The 20,033-nt window shown below is 43.1% G+C and overlaps 1 protein-coding gene across 2 annotated transcripts in view; it reads right to left on the bottom strand.

The window, feature by feature from the left end:
* DNAJC5B (DnaJ heat shock protein family (Hsp40) member C5 beta) overlaps nt 1-16,959 on the bottom strand; it is a 77,285-nt gene extending 60,326 nt beyond the window's left edge. The window contains exon 1 of one of the 2 annotated variants that reach the window (XM_010987309.3): nt 16,804-16,959. The gene's annotated coding sequence lies outside the window, so the exon portion shown is untranslated. The remainder of the gene's footprint in view (nt 1-16,803) is intronic. The other variant, XM_010987246.3, reaches the window with a different exon arrangement.
* Nucleotides 16,960-20,033: the final 3,074 nt, after the last annotated feature.

Here is a 20,033-nt window from a genome sequence, read left to right as displayed (position 1 = left end):
GACTCCTCCATGAGTCCTACACAGTGTTCCATAATGCCCCAGAACCACGAACACTCTGCTGGACTGTTCCACAGAAGCCAACAGTGGGGGCTGGTTCATGACCACAGACACACAGACCGGTTAGCTGGCCACTGTCACCAGAGTCCCACTGCTGTCGGGGTAATAACCTTCTGGTGTCCCTGGACCCTCCTCACGGGGTCTCTGTCTCTGCCTTCTCCATTCTCTCAGGGTCAGGCCTCACCTCCAGATACTAATGGAACCATGGAGCCAGTTTTAAATGACTGGCCTGGAAGTAACAAGCTGGTCCCCTACACAAGTTAGCTCTTACCTGGGACACAGTCCAGTCCCCCTCAAAGAGCTGACCAGAACTAGACAGTCTCAGGATGGGGAGGGAGGGTGAGTGACAAATGCTTCCCCACAGGGAAGCTGTAACCCTGCCCAGCATCCTTCTGGGGTCTCTCAGTCCCAGGCTCCAGAAAGTAATCTCAAAAGCCTTCTCTGTAACTTAGAGGCCTGAGCAACATAGTCAAATGAACAAATATTCAACATTTGTTCTCATTAAAAAAACAAGGCAGAGCAGCTATTCCATATGACTGTATCGCCCCCTGGTGTTCAAAAAGAAGTGAACTGTAAACAGGGGTTTTAACTAGAAATATTCCTCACCCTCAAATCACCCTTGATTTTCGGTATCCCTGACACCTCTCCCTCAGCCACCTGAGATTGTGAGAATCGCCAAGAAAAACACTCATGGAAACATCTGGGTGGGGCAAGCCATGTCTAGAGGGGACGCCGCCCTTCTGTTGCATTCTTCTGAAGCTGAAGTTTTGCAATAGTGTCAAATAGCTAGTCAGTTGGGCGACTTAAATTATAACCTTATAAAAATCTGCTTTGAAGCTTCTGTCTGAAGGGGGAGACTCTGGAGCCATTGTTGAAATTCTGAGGTCTCAGACCCATCCTCTCATTGGCTGGGCCAGGACAGAGACCTGAGGGATCCAGGCTGCAAATTCACAAACAGTGAATCAAAGCCTGCTGGCTGCTACTGGGGGAGGCAAAGGCCAAGAGACGTTCCTGCTCTCTTTGGCACATTGTAGAGGTCCCCAAATGGCAAGTCTTAGTCAGGTTTTCCTTGGCCAGCAGGGTGGGGTAAGTGTTTTATTTAAAGGCGGATACACATTCCAGTCTGAAACGGTTCCCCTGGCGTCACACTCAGCAACCTTGACCCGTGAGGCATGTGAGTTTACAACCTCTGGTTACCACCTAGAAGAGGAGGCAACCCGTCTACACTTAAAAGCATAATCCAGTGCACAAGGCAGCTAACAAGAAGGACTAGATGATGGCACAGAACGTATGTGCTGGAGGAGGTAGGAGGGAAGGTTCCCTGAGAGCCAGAGCCCAGGGATTAGGAACCTTCCCTTCATAGCTCACATTGGGGAACTTCCACTTGCCTTGTCCCCAAACTTGACAGCATGACAGGTGTATCAGTTTTCGGGCAATGCTGAACAAAGTAGCACGAACTGGGTGACTTAAAACAATGGGAGTGTATTATCTTACAGTTCTGGAGACTAGAAGTTTGAAATCAAGGCCTTGGCCAGGTTGGTTTCTTCTGGTATCTGAGGGAGCATCTATTTCGTGACTTCTTCTTAGCTCCTGGTGTTGCTGGCGATCCTTGGCATACCTCGGTCTCTGCCCGCATTGCCACAGCGCCCCCTCCCCACCTGTTCTCCTCTGTACAGGCTGTCTCTGCGAACTTCTTATAAAGACGACAGTCATATTGGTTTAAGGGTCCACCCTACTCCAGGATGACCTCATCTTAATTTACATCTTAATTACATGTACAAAAACTCTACTTTCAATGAAGTCACATTAACAGGTACTGGGGATTAGGACATATCTCTCTGAGTGACACAAACTCACAACAAGACGGTAAAGTGTGGCAGAGTTGGAAGTTATATTTAGACCTATGCTGGGGAATGTTTAACTACTAGATTTCCAGGGGAGAAAAAGCCCTTGTATGTAGCGTTTGCAGATTTTCATGGTGTAACTGTTAGCTCCCAGCCTATTTCAAGCTCCCTACACAAGGCCTAGCTTGCAGAGTCCAGCAGACTTGACAGCGCACGGCCCTCCTCCACGGTGCTGCCTGGCTCCAGCACGCCCCGTTAAGCCAGTTGCATTTTTAAATGTCAATAGCCAAAGGAAGTTCTCCATTATAATTTGTTTTACATGCTTGCATATTGAGGATAGGGTGCCCACACAACTTCTGATTATCTATGTGTAATATTACCAATTTGTGTACGATTCATATTTGAATTTAAATATGAGCATGCCTTTGGGCCATTCTGTTTTCTGGGCCTCCCTTTCCTGGGACGCAACATCAGCATTGTCCTTCCAGCCCTTCCAGACACTTTGGCCCCTCAACCTTTGATGTCCCTGCCATGCACAGGTCCTGTTCTCCCCATGGCCATCCCCAGGACTGACAACTCACCCATGTTCTCTCAGACCCTGGCACTCAGCTCTCTCTCTCTCTGCCCCAAGTTCTCTCACTGACCTGGGGCCCTTCAGCTTCCATGTCGTCCTCCCAGCCAGCATCCACTCCCTCATGGCTTCCTGCCCTATTGAGATACCTGGATGTCCACCAGCTCTCAAACCTTGAACTCCAGCCTCACTCACCGTTGCCTAACTAGCCAGCTAACTCCCCTGTGTTCATGGGACTTAGATCTCACTAACACTTTCTGGCTCCCCAAATCTATCAGCCTTTTCCCTTTCTTCAGCCCTTTCCCTGTTCAGTTTAGACTCTGACATCACCACTATAACTACCGTATTCCCTTGTCCATACTACTTCTTTTCACCACCCCAGCCAACGTTCGATTGTACATGCACCAGTGAGGCATATGTCGCCACCACACACCTATGGTCCCCAACCCCTCTGCTACCCAGCTCCATATCCTCTGTGTGTCCCAGGGGAACCCTAGTCCTTTCACCATTCTTCACCATTCCCCTCCTAAACTCCTGCCTCACTTCCAGCAAATTCATTATGTGTTACATCACAGGGGAAAATATAGAGTGCTCTTATTGTTAACAAAATATTTTCACATAGGTTCATTTGAGCTACACAACAACTGAGACAGGTAGGCAGAGAAAATGTTCTTATTCCCATTTTATAAACCAAGAAACTGAGGCTCAGAGGAGTTTCATGTTAATATCAGATAGTTATTAAAGGAGCTTAGGTAGGAGCACAGTTTTCTCAATTTCAGGAATCCCAAGTCAAGCAGTGAAGTGGGTATTTGTCCAAGGGTATCTACGTGTCCTTGGCAGCCAGGAGAGCACCCATGTCTCTAGGTGCCTTCCACATTCTTTGTCCACCTCTGGAGTGTGCTGCCTTCTCAAAGGCTCTATTGCTCTCAGAAATACCCAAAGTTCTTTTACCCTATATGTTTAAGAAATTAAAAAGTAGAATGATCTTGAAAACAATAAGCAGTTTTATTTTCCTACTTTTGAGAATTGTCCCCACTAATGATTGCTTCACTGTGTAAGAATTTATCTGATCATGTTCTCAGAGCCTTGGCTGAAAACAAGCCCATTTGCCCTCAGCTCCTGTCATCAGGTTCACAGGCTCTGGCAGCAACACCACAAAGAGAAGGAGGAAACCAGACCAGGAATCTGCTCTAGAGACATCATCCCACGGAGCCCAAATGTGTGCCTGTCGGCCTACGAAGGTGCCATGGAGAGTCCTTTGGGTGCATACAGGCAAACTTAGTGGAGCTGATTTTATGCAAATATGTGATATATTTGCCACTTCCATTGGGAATCGGGGCCATAGTGAGTCACTCTCTGCAATTCCAGACAGATAAGAACTTTAGCTCTTTCCAGGGCCTTCCGCTGAAGCATGCAGACCAAAGGGAATCTGCTCTGTTAATAAAAAAAAAAAAAAAGGTCCAGCCTATCCCAGTTTCTCTAGGAATCCCTTGCTTTGTGTGTGCTGCACCTACATCATTGTACATCATTGCATGTGGAGGCAGACATGCAAAAGAGGTGCTGACCTCTCTTGTTGTAGCGCAGCCTGCGTGGTGTCTGCCCTTCAGATGGTGCCTTGGAGACACACTGCTCTTTGGCCTGCCTCCGCTGGTTGTGACTGGGAGACTGCCCTGCCCCCGCCCCATCTGAACTGGTATCTGTGGGGAACACCAGAAGCACTGGGCTGAGAGACAGATGACTTGGCTCCTAACTATGAACTTGGGTAAGACACATGCTCCCCTGAGCCTGGGATTCCTCCTCTAGGGCAAGAGGTTTGCTGCGGCCTAGCTAACTGGCAACACTGTAAGGACTGCTTATGTCATCATGACAGAGGGGACTCCCAGAAGCAACCCAGAGAGTGCTGCAGGGAGAGGGGACAGAGGAGCGCCCTTTAAACAAGACTGATTTAGGGGCTCACAGTGAGTTTGCCGCTGGAGAGCACTTCCTGAAAGTGCTGGTGGAGGTGGCAAGTCAGGAGTAGCAACGTGTCAGACTGAGGAGCAAACCGACAAAGGAGAAGCCCAGGCCTGCTCTGTGGGTGAATCAGCAGACGGCACACACCTGCAGAATTATTGGTTCATGTGTGTTTGAAGCTGGCTTTATGGGCGGATTTTGGGGAGAGGTAGAACAGGATTGGATTGGCCCACAGAGACATTTAAGGCAATGGATGGCACTCTTGGTGGCTCTCAGGACAATGGTTTAAAAAGAGTGTCTCACAGTCCCTGTCCTTGGCAGCCCATGTTGACCCTGTCATCCTTCCCCTCCCACCCCAGAGTAGGGTGGCGGGAAGAACACAGGGTCATTGTGAGCATTAAATGATGTTATCTAGGCAAAGCACAAGCCTGAAACTTCCAATAAAGTGCAGTGGCTGTTAGTGTTCTGTGGAGGACCTCAAAGGCAAAGGCAAGTGGAGCCCTCCTAGCAGCTCCAGGTTGCCCTCAAATCATGTGTGAAGATTAAAGTGGGCCCTCTTCCCACTGCTGCCCTGAGAGCTGACCAATAGCTAATGCCTTCAGACCTATTCCACCCCAAGAGGGGAACCTCAGGACCATGGGGAAAAAAACACCACCAAGGTTTGGAGGCAGTGATCACACAGGTTAAGAGTTCAGATGAAGTCATTGAGACCTGGGTCAGAATCCTGGTTCTGTTATTTCCTAGCTGTGCTGCCTTAGACAAGTTACCTCAACTCTCTGAACCTCAGTTTCCTCATCTATAAAATGTACAGACGTTTACTGAATAAGCATCTATTGAACAAATGGGAATAAGACTACTTTTCATATGTGTTCTTGTGGCAGTTAAAAAGACAATTACTGAGCCTATTTGTGACATAGTAGATATGACAGTTAATTTTATTTGTCAACTTGACTGGGCCATGAGGTGCCTAGATGATTGGTCAAACACTATTCTGGATGTATCTGTGAGGGTGTTTTTTGATGAGATTAACATATGAATCAGTAGACTGAGTAAAACAGATTGCCCTCCCTAAGTGGGTGGGCCCAACCCAATCAGTTGAAGACCTGGATAAAATAAAAAGGCTGACCTTCCTGCAAGGAAGAGGAAATTTCCCCTGCCAGATTGCTTTGGGCTGGGACATCAGTTTCTGGTTTTTGTTTTGTTTTGTTTTTTTTTTTTCCTGCCTTCAGACTTTAACTAAAACATTGGCATTTCCTGGATATCTAACCTGCTGGCATTTGGACTGGAACTACCCTATTAGCTCCCCTGGGTCTCCAGCATGCTGACTACAGATCTTGGGACTTGTCAGCCTCTTTGATTGCATGAGCCAATTCCTTATAATAGATTACACACAGATATATAGATAGATAGGTTTCCTATTGGTTCAGTTTCTCTGGAGAACCCTAATACAGCAGGTGTCAAAAAAAGAAAAATCCCAAGAGATTGTTTTTATGATTGCTATTTCTGTTATTTCAGAACTTGGCAAAAAATATTATCTGTACATAAAGCTGTTTGAATTTATGTTGTTAAAGAGATGGGGAAATGTCAGGAATGGCCTAAATGGCACTTGTTATCCATGTGCTATTCAGGAGATGTATTTGATCATCTAAAACAAGCACTTAACAATTTCTGGTCAAGTTGGCAGAGTAGTAGCACCTCAAGCTCACCTCTTCTCTCGACTGTAACAAAACCACAACTGACTATTAAACAACCATTGGGGGAAAAAAAGACTGGGACCTAGCAAAAAAAGATCCTCTTCAACTGGAAACATTAAGAGGGAACCCCAGTGGGACAGTAGGAGGAGCATGCTTGTGATATAATTGGGCCCCTTATCCCCTGGGCAGGCGACCCACAAGCTGAAGAATAATTAAGTTGCAGAGGCCCTTCCACAGGAGTGAGAGTTCTGAGCTTCATGTCAGGCTCCCCATCCCGGGATTCTGCCATTGGGAGGAGGAAACTCCAGAACATCTGGTTTTGAAGACCAGCAGAGCTTATCTCCAGGAGCCCCATGGGACTGGGGGGAAACAGAGACTTCACTCTCTTGCAAAGTGCACACAGAATTTCACGTGTGCCAGGTCCAAGGGCAGAGGCAGTGACTTCATAGGAACCTGGGCCAGATCTGCCTGCTGGTTTTAGAAGGTCTGCTGGGGAAGTAGAGGGTGTCTATGGCTCACCCTGGGGACATAAAAGCTGGTGGCGGACATTTGAGGAGTGTTCATCTACACAAGCTTTCCTGGAGGCTGACATCTTGCTTGTATCATTAGCACCAAGACCTAGCCCCACCCAACAGCCTGTAGGCTTAAGTACTAGGAAGCCTCAGGTGGGAATACAGCCTCACCCATCAGCAGTCTTTCTGAACTCACAGCCACCTCTAGGCATGCCCCTAGGCATGACCTTGCCCACCAGTGGGTCAGAACCAAGCTCCACCCAGCAGTGGGCTGGCACTGACTCCTCCTGCCAAGAAACCTGCATAAGCCTCTAGTCCAGCTTCATCCACCAGGGGGCAGATACCAGAAATAAGAAAACAACAATCCCAAAGCTTGTGGAAAGAATCTGCAAATGCAGGGCAAACTCTACCCTGAGACTGGCTGGACCTTTGGGTGACAAGAGAGAAGTGTACTGCTGGGACACATAGGACGTCTCCCACAGAGGGCCACTTCTCCAAGGTCAAGAAATGTAACTAACCTACTTAAAAACACAAATGGAAAGTTAGACAATATGAAGTGGCAGAGGAATATCTTCCAGGCCAAGGCACAAGATAAAATCCCAGGAGAAGAAATAAGTGATGAGGAGATAGGCAATCTATCTGAGAAAGAGTTTAGAGTAATGATGGTGAAGATGTTCAGAGAACTCAGGAGGAGTATAGATACAAAGAGGGAACTGTTTAGCAAAGAGTTAGAAAATATGAAGAATACTCAAGAGTTGAAGAATACAATTACTGAAATGAATAACAGACTGGAAGGAACCAATAGTAGACTAAATGAGGCAGAAGAATGGATCAGTGAGCTAGAAGACGGATTAGTGGAAATCTCTACCACAGAACAGAAAAAAAAAAAGAATAAAAAGAAATGAAGATAGTTTGAGAACTCTGGGACAACATGAGTCACACTAATATTCACATTATAGTAGTCCCAGAAAAAAAAGAGAGAGAGAAAGGACCTGAGAAAATATTTGAGGAGATAGTGGGCCGAAAATTTCCCAAATTTGGGGAAGGAAACCGTCACTCAAGTCCAAGAAGCACAGAGTTTCACACAGGATCCACCCAAGGAGGAACACACCAGAAAGAATACACTACCTAGGAATAAACCTACCCAAGGAGGCAAAGGACCTGTACTCTGACAACTATGAGACACTTACGAAAGAAATTGAAGATGACATAAACAGATGGAAAGATATACTGTCTTTGAATTGGAAAAATCAATATTGTTAAAATGGCCATAGTACCCAAGGCAATATACAGATTGAATGCAATCTCTATCAAATTACCAATGACATTTTTCACAGAGCTGGAACAAAAAATGTTAAAATTTGTATGCAAACCAAAAGACCCCGAATAGCCAAAACAGTCTTGAAAAAGGAGAATGGAGCTGGAAGAGTCACACTCCCTGACTTCAGACTATACTACAAAGCTGCAGTAATCAAAACAGTATGGTACTGGCACAAAAACAGACACATAGATCAATAGAACAGGATAGAAAGTCCAGAAATAAACTCACACACTTACGGTTGATTAATCTATGACAAAGGAGGCAAGAATACGCAATGGAGAAAAGACAGTCTCTTCAACAAGTGGTGCTGGGAAAACTGGACAGCTGCCTGTAAGAGACTGAAATCAGAACATTCTCTAACAGCACAGCAAAAATAAACTCAAAATGGATTAAAGACCTACATGTAAGATCAGATACTGTAAATTCCTAGAGGAAAACATAGGCAGATACTCTTGGACATGAGTCACAGCAATATTTTTTTTTGCACCAGCTCCTAGAGTAATGGAAATAAAAGCAAAGTAAACAAATGAGATCTAATGAAACTTAAAAGCTTTTACACAGCTAAGGATACCATCAACAGAATGAAGACAGCCCACAGAATGGGAGAAAATATTTGCAAGTGATGCAACCACAAGGGATTAATTTCCAAAATATATAAACAGCTCATACAGCTTAATATCAAAAAACAAGCAACCCAATAAAAAAAATGGGCAGAATACCTAAACGGACAACCTCTCTCTGAAGAAGACATCCACATGGCCAAGAAGCACATGAAAAGATGCTCAACATCACTATTGTTAGAGAAATGCAAATCAAAACTTACGATGAGGTATCACCTCACACCAGTCAGAGTGGCCACCATTCAAAAGTCCACAAATGGTAAATGCTGGAGAGGGTGTGGAGAAAATGAACCCTCCTACACAGTTGGTGGGAATGTAAATTGGTGGACTATGGAGAACAGTATGGAGATTTCTCAAAAAACGAAAAATTGACTTAACATATGATCCAGCAATCCCCACTCTTGGGCATATATCTGGAAGAAAACATAATTTGAAAAGACACATGCACCCCAATGTTCACAGCAGCACTATTTATTATAGCCAAGACATGGAAACAACCCAAATATCCATCAACAGATAACTGGATAAAGAAAGCATGGTGTACACACACACACACACACACACACACACACACACACACACACACACACACACACAATGGAATACTACTCAGCCATAAAAAAGAATAAAGTAAGCCATTTGCAGCAACATCGATGGACCTGAAGATTGTCATTCTAAGAGAAGTTAAGTCAGAAAGAGAAAGAAATGTGCTATATGATATTGCTTGTATATGGAATTTTTTTTAAAAAAAGGACACAAATGAACTTATCTACAAAACTGAAACAGACTCACAGACATATAAAACAAACAATCAGGGTCTGATTACAGTTTACACTATGAACAGCAATAGAGAGTAAAATGCCCACCAATTCTTTGAAAACAATAGTAGGAAGACTATCAGGAATAATACTTACAGGCACAGATATCTATCTATTCACCAAGATTAATTGAATACTTAGATGCCCTGGTGACTTTAACAAATGAATGAGATCCAGGTTCTGTATCAACTGCAGTGCTCTTTAAAAGCAAAGTGTCTGAGAAGCTCTTGACCATCCCAGTTGAAAGTGTCATCTCTGAGAAGGAAGAAAAACCCTTTTTACTCTGAGCTTAACTCTGACTTGTAAAGAACTAGTCACTGGTTGGCTATGGGGCTGTGACATTTTAGATTTTTATAACCCTTGGTGTAGCCGGATAACCATAGGATTTTCAAAGTACATTTCGTAAGTGTAGAGAAAAGATTGGTTGATCTTTTGCTCAAGGAATATGAATCTGATAAGCCAAATTGACGCTACCATCACAGATGATCCCATGGTGGAAGAAAACATAGGGTGCGCTAAATTCATACGGCTGCAGAGGGAGTTCTCTTACTTCTGATTTGAAAAGAGACTTGTGTGGAAAGGTGGATGAAGAAAGTGCTCCAGGGTGGGACCATGAACGTTTTAAAGCAGCAAGCACATCGGGGCTGGGGATGGGGCAAGGATAAGAAGGCAAGAGCACTTTAAAACCATGTTTGCTTCAATATTAATCAATAGGGGCTTGTGAGATAACTGTAGGAGTTTATCCATTGGAGACATCACAGAGAATGAAGGAGATTTACACCAGCTGACATAAAAATGGAATAACAAAATACAGTTTCACAGTTTAAAGGAAGCAAGGCATAGAAATATAGTATATGTATAGTAATCTCATTTTAAAAGTGGATCTATGTGTGTGTATACACACATACATACACAGAGAGAGAGTGTGTGCATGACACATTTGTGTATGTGTAGAATGTTTCTGGAGAGTATGTAAAACTTGCAAAAGTTCCATGGAGGAAGAGGGCTGGGGACTGGGGTAGGAGGCAGAACTGTTTTTCATAGCATAACATTTTACACTATTTAAAATGTTTTTACAATGTGCACATACAATTTTTCAATTAAAACACTTTTTTCACTAACGATGCTTGGCACAGGCTCACCAGTGCTAAGAGCGGCCCGCTGCTTTGGGCAGCTGTGTGTTGTCAGCATTTAACACCCCACCTCGATGGCGTTGCTTTCTAGTTTGTCTGCAACCAGTCTTCCCCTTTCTGGCCATCCTCCACACTACTTCCTGTTTTCTCTTTCAAAAATGTAGGCTTAAATAAGCCAAAAAATCCTTGTTGCCTCTTGTTTCCTACAGGATAAAATCGGGTCGCCTTAGTGAGGCATTATCAGGAAATGATACAACACCTAGTACAATATCATTTCTGGGCCTTTTCTGGCTGTGTTCCTCCACTTTTCCTTCTCTGTTTGATCCATGCCCAGTCAATCAACCAGGCCTAATCAATTCTCCTTTCTAAAGCTCCCTGAAGTTCACTGCCTTTCTCTCTTCCCACTGTCACTACCTTAGACCAAGCTCATCACCTCGTTGGTTTACCCTCTCAGCCTCCTATTTGATAGCACTTTCTCCAGTCTTTCTCTATTTCCATCTGTTCTCCAGACACTGCATACTTTCAAAATGCAAATAGTATCCTATCAGTCCCCTGTTTATAACCCTTTAAAGTGGCCCACTGATCTTGAGCTAAAATCCCAGTCCCTTAGCAAGGCCAGCCTCTGCATCTTTCTCCAGTGCCACCTCTTGTCTTGAACTTGATTTCCACTGACTACTGTGCACTGGTCAGTTCCTTGAACACTGTTTTCTCTTTCTTCTGTCTTTGACATGATAGTCTCTGTCTTAAAACATTTTTATACTCCCTTCTCCCTGGTCTTCCAACCCACCCAGCTCATGCCTTTAGCACAAAGGATTGTAAATAAGAATGTCATAAAAAGATCACAAATAATGGAGGAAGAAAGTGATCATGCCTTTGAAGAGGAATCCTTTAGAAATTCAACTGTCAGAAGAGACCTTCATGAGATAGACCTTAGAGGCAAGAAAGTACCGGGCAGGCTGGAGAATGGGAAGCTGAGGGATCCATCTGGTACAGGATGGGGAGTACTGGGTGAATGGGAGGCAGAGGAGAGAGGAGCCGCCAAATGAGTCTAGAGAAGGTGAAGGACCTTGAAATCCAAGATAAGGAGTTTAGTCCTCACTTTTTTAAACAAGGGGAAACGAACTGTTTTCAAACTGGCAAATGACAATCTCTAGTATTTATTTTAGAAAGTTGTAAATGATAGAGCACAGAGAAATGAAGTTGGGGAGATGAGTGATCTTAGGGAAATGTGATGAGAGCCTGGCCCAGGGCAGCAGCAGGAAGAACTGGCAGGAAGCAATGGATTTGAAAGAGTTGTGGAGATACAACCTCCTGGGCCTGACGACCAAATGTGGGGAGGAGAGATCTGGGAATCATAGAGGACTCGCAGTTCCAGCCAGGATAGTTGGGAAAGTGGTGAGGTCATTGGCTGAGATGGGAATCACAAAAGGAGATCAGGTTTGGAGGAAGACAATGAATACATGTTGACTTAGATTGTAAGGTCAGGAACCAATGTTCATAATCGAAATCAGACACAACCCAGGTTACAGCACATAGGGCCTTCCTGGTGTGGCACGTTTCCAAGACTCCTGTTTTCCCCACCCCAAGGAAGCCATGTGAATTGTTCGCCTTGCATGCAAAGAAGGACCTGTAACAGCGCAGGGAGAGTGGAGAGAAGGTCTGTGAGTGGGAGAAGACCCGTTGTGTGGAGGCCAAAATTGCACGAGAAGCTGTTTTTCCCAAGCTTGGGTCAGTCACTGTTCCTTTTCTCTTCCTTCAAGAGTCCTCTGAAGTCTTAATTCAGCTGTGATGAGCAACCTAGAAACTAGAGACAGCTTTGCCTCTGCCCTGCACTGAGCCCCAGGGACACTTTAAAGTCCACAGAACATGTTGCACATAGCTACACACTTCCTTCTTTGCTTTTAAACTCTTCACAGGTGGATATCTTGTCTGCACACATGAATGCTTAATTCTTAGAGAGCCCAATTTATGCCAAACATTTCATTTTGTTATTGCCACAGTGCCTGGTACAACTAAAGTTTTAAAAAACTACAAATTGGATTGAAACTGAGACTGAGTTCATTCGGGGTACAAAGGAAAAAGGATAAAAACCATCTTGAAAGGACAGGGTAGAATAGGTAGTATGTTGGTGACAGGAGTCAGATGGTGTCAGTTCCTAATGTACAAAGAACGTATTCTAACATAAAAGAAGTATTTTTGCCCTCTCCTAATAATGCTGACTTTGCATTCTAAATATGCTTGAAAGGAGCAGAGTACTGGCATTCTAATTATTGAGTAAGTTGTCTTCTCAACTGGCTAAAAAGTCTTGTTTTTCTGGGACCACCTTTCGTTTATAAGCAGTATTGATAAACTGAAATACAGAACTTGTCATTTATAGTTAATTATACTAAGTTGCTCTAAACAGTGCTCCAATGGTGAGACTGAGGATTAAGTCTTTCACTTCCTTTTAGTTCTTCCTTTTAGTTAGAGGTCCATATGTGTGCGCCATCATGATGTTTGACAAATTAAAAGAAGGGTATTCATGATTCAGCTCATGACATAATTCCCTGGGCAGAAGAGGTGAGATAATCTGCAGTATTGCTAGTGGCCAGATTGTGCGCTGTCATGAAGGAGGAAGATGTCTGTGGGAGAGGCGGAGAGGAGAGGTAGAACACTGATTTTGTGTTACCATTTGATGAGTACCAGTAGGCCTTAGATCACAGTGACCTCTCTAGCTGTCTTGCCACCAGCGCCTGGCCCTCCATCGTCAACATCACTATTTAATGGAAACCCCCATTAGGAACACCTTTCACAGGGGCACTGGAAGAGTGGGACCTAAGACTCATAGCTTTCAATACAGGGCACAGTTGTAAGGGGGAAAGGAAGTGGCTCAAAAGTGGATCTGAGTCTTCTCTTGGGAGCAGCAAGGCATGCCTCTGGAGGTTGGCAAAGACAAGGGGGAACGCTCTGGAGTGGTTGCTTCACACTCCTGCCAAGGGCTCCTTTTAGGGCATACCTTTCCCCTTCTGAGACTCCCCCAAGCACGAGGTAAACAGCAGGAGAGCTCCTTCTTGGCCCTGGTGGCAGCAACGCCTGTTGGCTCTGTGTCACATTCCTTCCCAGACTTCACAGGCCTCGGGTTACAGAGGCCTCCTTGCACAATTCTTAGGAGAGTGGGCATGGGGGCTGGGCTGAGATGAAGGGGCGTGTTCCGCATGTGTCAGAGATCCAGATGTAGCTCTTGGCCAAGGCACCCCAGGTGGTGGCAGCCAGAGAGAGAATCAAATGTCTCAGTTTCTCTGGTGAGGCAACGTTTACTTTTTTCCCTCCCAGCTGTCAGTAGGCTTGTCAGGATGCATCTTGTCGGGTGGAAAGCATTTCAAAAGTTCACTTGGCATACCTGTGTTTCAGTTTACTGGAGAGATCTGAGAATTCAAAACCCATGGTGAAGAATCTGAAACTAAAGCTCCTTCTGTCCCTCCATTTTTCACAGTCAGCTTTCTCCTGCAGTTTTATGTGGTAGTATGTGCAACATTGCTCAATACCTTACACAACTTTTGAAAACATGGAAATTGAAAGATATTACCACAACCCCGTTTAAATCCTATGCCATGATGGAATGTTCTTTCCTGTCGGTAATCATTTCATAATTCTCTTATTAAATACAATCTGTTTGGAAAACCAAAAACATATGGGAGACCCTTACAAGATATACACATGTCCGTGGATTAAAAAACAATCTAATGACCTAGAAAATATTCATCAGTCCTTTGGAGCTGATGACCGTGCAAATGACGTCTGTGCTTATATTCAACAATTCTTCATTTCATTTTCTTTCAGATTTTGGGACTTTAGGCTGATATTAATACATCTGTAATGAATTCAGTGGGGGAAAGCCCTGTATCTCTGTATCTAAGGAGTGCCTGGGCTCAAACGTACAGATAATACATGTAAGGCATACATAGCTCTACATTAAACAAACCCTGGGCAAATCTAAGGCTGCTCCTAAATTATCAGGATAATTCCAGATAAGATGTTAATTCATGGTTTAAGTCGAGAAAGGCTCATAGAGGAGACATATTAGGTGGTAAAGATCTGTCAGTTACCACAGATGATGTAAAGCCCCTCCCCTGCCAGATGAAGTGTTTACTCACACATGCATTTACAGAGTACACATGTGCATATCACAGAGAGCACGCATGTACACATAAACAAAATGACCTACCTAAACTAGAAGATGCCGCAGGAAGTCTGTATATTTATTATAAAGCAAAAACTCATTAATTGTAAAAATGTCTTTTTTTTTTTTTTCAGTAGACTACTAGTCAGGCCTGAAGGCAGAGTAGCCTGTCAGTTTCCCTATATTTATTTTCATTGTAGTCTCTGCCTTTTGGATGGGATGTTGGGTGCCTTATCAACAAAAAGCTTGTTTTGTTTGGTGCTATGAAGAATAAAAGAGCTTTGCTGAATAGTGTCACCTACCTAGAGTACCTGAATTTACCAATAACCACACCAAGATGATAAAATGAGATTTCCTCATCTTTGAATATTCTTACTTGGAAATTAAAGTAGTTCAGATATGAACCAATAAATTCCTTCAGGATGAATTAGCAGCAAGTAGTACTGAAGAGGTCACCCGGCTGAGAGTGAGAAGACTTAAGCCTTAGTCCCCAAGCTAGCACTAACTTGGTCCGTGGCTTGAGACACTTAATATCTCTGTGCTGGTTTCCTCTTCTGGAAATGAGGACATTGGAATGGATGATCTCTTCGTTCCCCTCCAACTCTAAAATTCTGTGGAATGTGACTAACACAGTGGTCAGAGAACATTACAGTCAATAAATATAAATGTAGACAAGTTAGGACATTCTGTGTTTTGTGGATATTATTTTAGGTTAAACCTAAACTTAGTTTTCAGTGATTATAAAATTAATAAAATCTAAAAACTGGACCAATGAGCTTTTAATTTTCAAGAACTTCAGAGGCTAAATTTTAATCTAATTATGAAAATCATAGTGGCATCCCTAGATGGAAGGTAAATATGTGCTAGAGTCAATGCAAAAGTACACTTTGTTTTTATCTGAACCTATGTATTTATTTATATGCTTTTGGTTATTACTAGTTTTAAAGAGTGAGTATTGGCCTTGAGGCTGAGCTATATTTATTCCTGATGTGTTGGAGGCCAAAGAGTGTTAAAATTGTGTTCTGTGAATAGAAATCAACTCTCCCCTTTCCTTATCTATTGCTGCTGGGGTCCCCTGTGGGCAACTAATCTACCTGTCAGAACCACTAAACTGCTGCTTCCACTGGGGGAACATGACAATCAGCTCCGATCTTGCAGGCAAATCTCAGTCTGCCTCCCTGAGCAGCCCTGTACTCAGCCCTGGGGTCGCAGTGCTGAGGGAGGCCAATGCAGATGAGTCAGGACCTGGCACCCACCCCATGCTCCGCCCTACTGGTAAACGGAACAGCTATTTGCTGTCACTCAGAGCCTCTCAGGGCCTCAAGACTCCAGGAAGAAACAAATACTTTAGAAGCCAAAACCCCAAGGCAAGGTAAAGAAAACAGGGCTGTCCGCATCCCCAGCGATGATTTCACTGGTGTGAGTTCTTTAGGGAGGAGGAGCTGTAAATGGTTTCAGCTGAACTGTTTTACTTCTCAACCAGAAGGCCCTTCTCTTTCACTGTTTATAGGGGGTAGCCTTTTGCGTTTTAAACCTTGAAATTTCAAACCTAAACTCTAGAATCAATATCAATTGCTAACCCATAATCATTTTTTCTCTTCCTCTTATTACTTTTGTTTGCATTTTTTGTACCGTCTTCTGTTAAAATACTTCTTTCAGGTAACTTATTTTTTGTTTATTCTCCCCTGTCGTTCTAGGGAGAAGCTATTAAAAGAAAAACACCTAGATAAAAGAATAAATATCACCAGGCAACAAATGTGGACTATTTTAGAAAGTAATGTTACCCTGACCTCCTGAGGTACCTGTGCCTCTTTTGCACATCCCCAGTGGCTGGGGAGAGGGCGCTGAGGGGCTAAGAGTCTTGGGAATGTCCTTGTGGTCTGGCTGCATGGTAGTAAGTCTGGCTGTTGGGAGGATGCGACCCAAGCTCTCTTTCTGGTGGGACCGCCTGTTTCTGGTCTGCGCTTTTGGATTCTTTACACTACCCTAAAGTATCTGGTGCATAGTCTCTGTGCTTATATTGTTATTCCTAAGCCTGGAGACATGCCCATCTTGTGGTCCTCTCCTCTTGTTCCTTTAGGTGTGGCAGTTTCTGTTCTGAGCTTAGCAAATGTCACGTACCTGACCTGGAGTCATGGCTGGCTGATTCCTTCTAGCTCCATCAGGTAGCCTCCCACCTCTAATACATCAGTAGCTGAACCTCCTGTTACCTTCTCCTCAGTTGCCAAGGTTGAGCCTGGGCTGGACATTGTGATGTCACAGAGTAGAATCCTTGCTCCTCCCGAAGGCTCAGCTGAGACCCTCCCGCTGCAGCACTTCTGCCGCTGCCCGTGGCAGGAGGTTGGGACGGTCAACCCCCTAATTTCTAAACTGACCCACAGAATTATAGAATCTTACTGTGGGCAGAAACGTTGAAGATCTAGTGACTTAATTCTGGTCTAATTCCCTTGTATTAAAAATAAGGAAATTGAGGCCCTGGGAGGTTAAATGGCAGAGCTAAATCTCAAACCCACATGCCTTCAGTGTCTCCCGCCCTTCTGAACACACAGTACTCACTCTGGGCTCTACTCTCTGGACTTTGTCAGCATCGCCGTTTTCTGATAGGCAGTTACAGGATGATTTTTGCCTGAATCCACCCACAATTAGAGACCATTCACAACAATTTGTGTTATGGGAAGAGAACAGAGTCTCAGCGAAGATCATTAGTTTTTCCAACCATCTGTAGATGCCAGAAATAGCTAATTCTGGTCCTAGCCTGAACTCAGAAATCCTGAGCTATCAGACCAATCCTAGATTAACAAGTAACCGATGTTTTCAATGAGATTTAACGATAAGGAACAAAGCTCAAAAGCCCAAGATTTGTGTTCCTGCAATGCCATATCAGGTTCTAGTGTTTGTGCAGGAGGAAATGGGAAGGAACAATCAGTAAGAAGTAGATTTTCGCCAGAATTTAGTTCTTTCCTCTTCCATACCCTTCACTTTTTCTAGATACCATCCCCATATGGTATTTAAAAATTATCTGCATTGCATGAGACAGCTTGTATCTGTGAAGCCAGAGAATTGTGCTTTCAGAATCTCTCAAGAGGGGAATATATATTGCACTTTATAATACCAACTAACATTTTATATGGTGCTTTAGCATTTACAAGCCACTTTCACATATATCATTTAATTTAATCTTCACAGCTCAGTGAGGTAAATAATGTATTATTTTTAGTACAATTTTATGGGTGAGAAAATTATAGCTTAGAGAGGTTGTGACTTGCACAAGATCACAAAGCTAATTAAGTGGAAAGGGTAAAATTACCTACAAACCAGATCTTCCAACCAAGCATTTTCCCCATCACAGGGCTTCCCCAGGGTGAGAGGAATTGTTTGGTTCCAGAGCACACTTGAAGTCAAATGCATTCAGCAATCCTCTGAGTAATGAAGAAGAAATTATTCCCATGGGTCATAAATACCACTTTATTAACCTCCTAAATGTCTTCATAAAAACTTAGAGAAATGGTTAATGAATACTAATTTCAAACTTTAAAATAATATAATCATTGCCTTTCCACTGGACAATTCCACATCTGTGAATTCTCCTAAGGGAATCATCATGGATATGAACAGTATTTAGCTACAAGAAGTTCTTTGAAGCATTGTTTGTAGTAGAAAACAAATTAAAAGCTCAACATTAGAAAAGTGGTAAAATGGATTATGCTTTAACTCATGAAAATAATGTTGTAGGTGAGGTTTTCACAAGCTTTAATCATTCATGTGGCATCTTTGGAATATTGCCATCTGCACTAATATCTGCTTAACATCTTCCTTTAAATTAACTCACATATTTTACTGAGATAATAATATTTACAGGTAACTTTTTATCGTCACATAAGTGGAAGTACTGTATATTTACCTTAAGTGTCAGATAGCCATACAAGAAATGTAAAAATTAACAAAGTAATGCTATTAATGCATTGACTTGGTCCTGCTACCTAGCAAAAAAAGTCTGATTTTAATCAAATCACAATTAATACATTTTATCTCTGTCATACACTTCACCTTTCTTCATTAAAAATCTCTTTTTGGGGGGAGGGTAAGTATAGCTCAGTGGTAGAGCACATGCTTAGCATGTGGGAGGTCCTGGGTTCAATCCCCAGTACCTCCATTTAAAAAGATTATTCAAAAAAAAAAGAAAAAAGAAAAAATCTGCTTTTTCACTGATATATATATAGCAGGCTCACTAAGAAGAACGAAGTACATGTCTGATTCTAAATCACAGTTATGTATATTTATACATACCTTGCGTACTATATGATTGTTAGCTTCCGAAAGTGACTGTTTGATGTACCTCAGAAAAGAGCACAGCTGTCACATGAGCAGTCAGCTGTTAGAGTAGTCAGGGGGCTGGTGCTAGCAATTGCACTAACTCTCTGAACAGTAGCACAGAAACTGTGCTACTGCTTAGGAAGCATTTTAGAAATCTGGATGTTTTGTTGTTTTGTTGTTTTCATAGTTGAGGGTTGAAGGTACTGCTGCCTTGGTTGGGCTGGGGCCAGAGATGTTAGACAGCCTGCAATGCCAGGTGTGGTCTCACGTGACCAGGAATTGACCAGTAATTCCAAGAGACTTCACATGTCTTATACAAAAGCCAAGTTGGTGAAACACCTACTTGAGCCAAACCTAAATATTATCCATAATTACCTAATACAAACCTAAATCCATTTAACATGTAAATGCAAATATTTTACCCAGCTTTAATATATGCTGATTTTTCCAGAAATGCAGCTACTCTGTACATCAGGGAAGAGCATATTTTATTTTGTTCAGAACTTTGCCAAAAGTCATTCCCAGTTTTGGAAAATCAACATCACCAATGGTTGTGCTGCTCATAGTGTTTGAATCACCATGAAACTCATTTGCAGCTTCACGGTCTCAGTGAATCTCCCATCATGTCCACCACGGTAGTCCAGGCGAACCACCAAATTCATTGAAATGGGTACTCTTACATGAATTATTCTCTCTTATTTCTCCTTTTTGTCTAGGGTAGGGTGTTATATTGGTCTTTATTAGATTATGTAGATAGGTAGGCTATCTATGACTATCATTTTGGGATTGGGCAAGGCAAGTTAAAACTTTGTCATTGAAAGGGAACACTGGGATTGATGGGGTGAGCTCATCACTCTCACACTCATCAATTCCAAGAAGTTATCTGAAATGTTCTTGGGCACGACTAAGATCCCACTGTAATCCACATTCTTCATAAAGTCAGTTAACCCAGTGCTGCCTCTGTTAGCATTGTTACAAGCAACGGTATCTGCAAAACTACAGGCTCAATGTACTACTTATATTTTCAGTTACTCACA

Source organism: Camelus dromedarius, chromosome 30 (genome assembly GCF_036321535.1).
Source record: "Camelus dromedarius isolate mCamDro1 chromosome 30, mCamDro1.pat, whole genome shotgun sequence".
In the NCBI taxonomy this organism is placed as follows: Eukaryota; Metazoa; Chordata; class Mammalia; order Artiodactyla; family Camelidae; genus Camelus; species Camelus dromedarius.
This window is presented reverse-complemented; position numbering and strand designations above follow the sequence as displayed.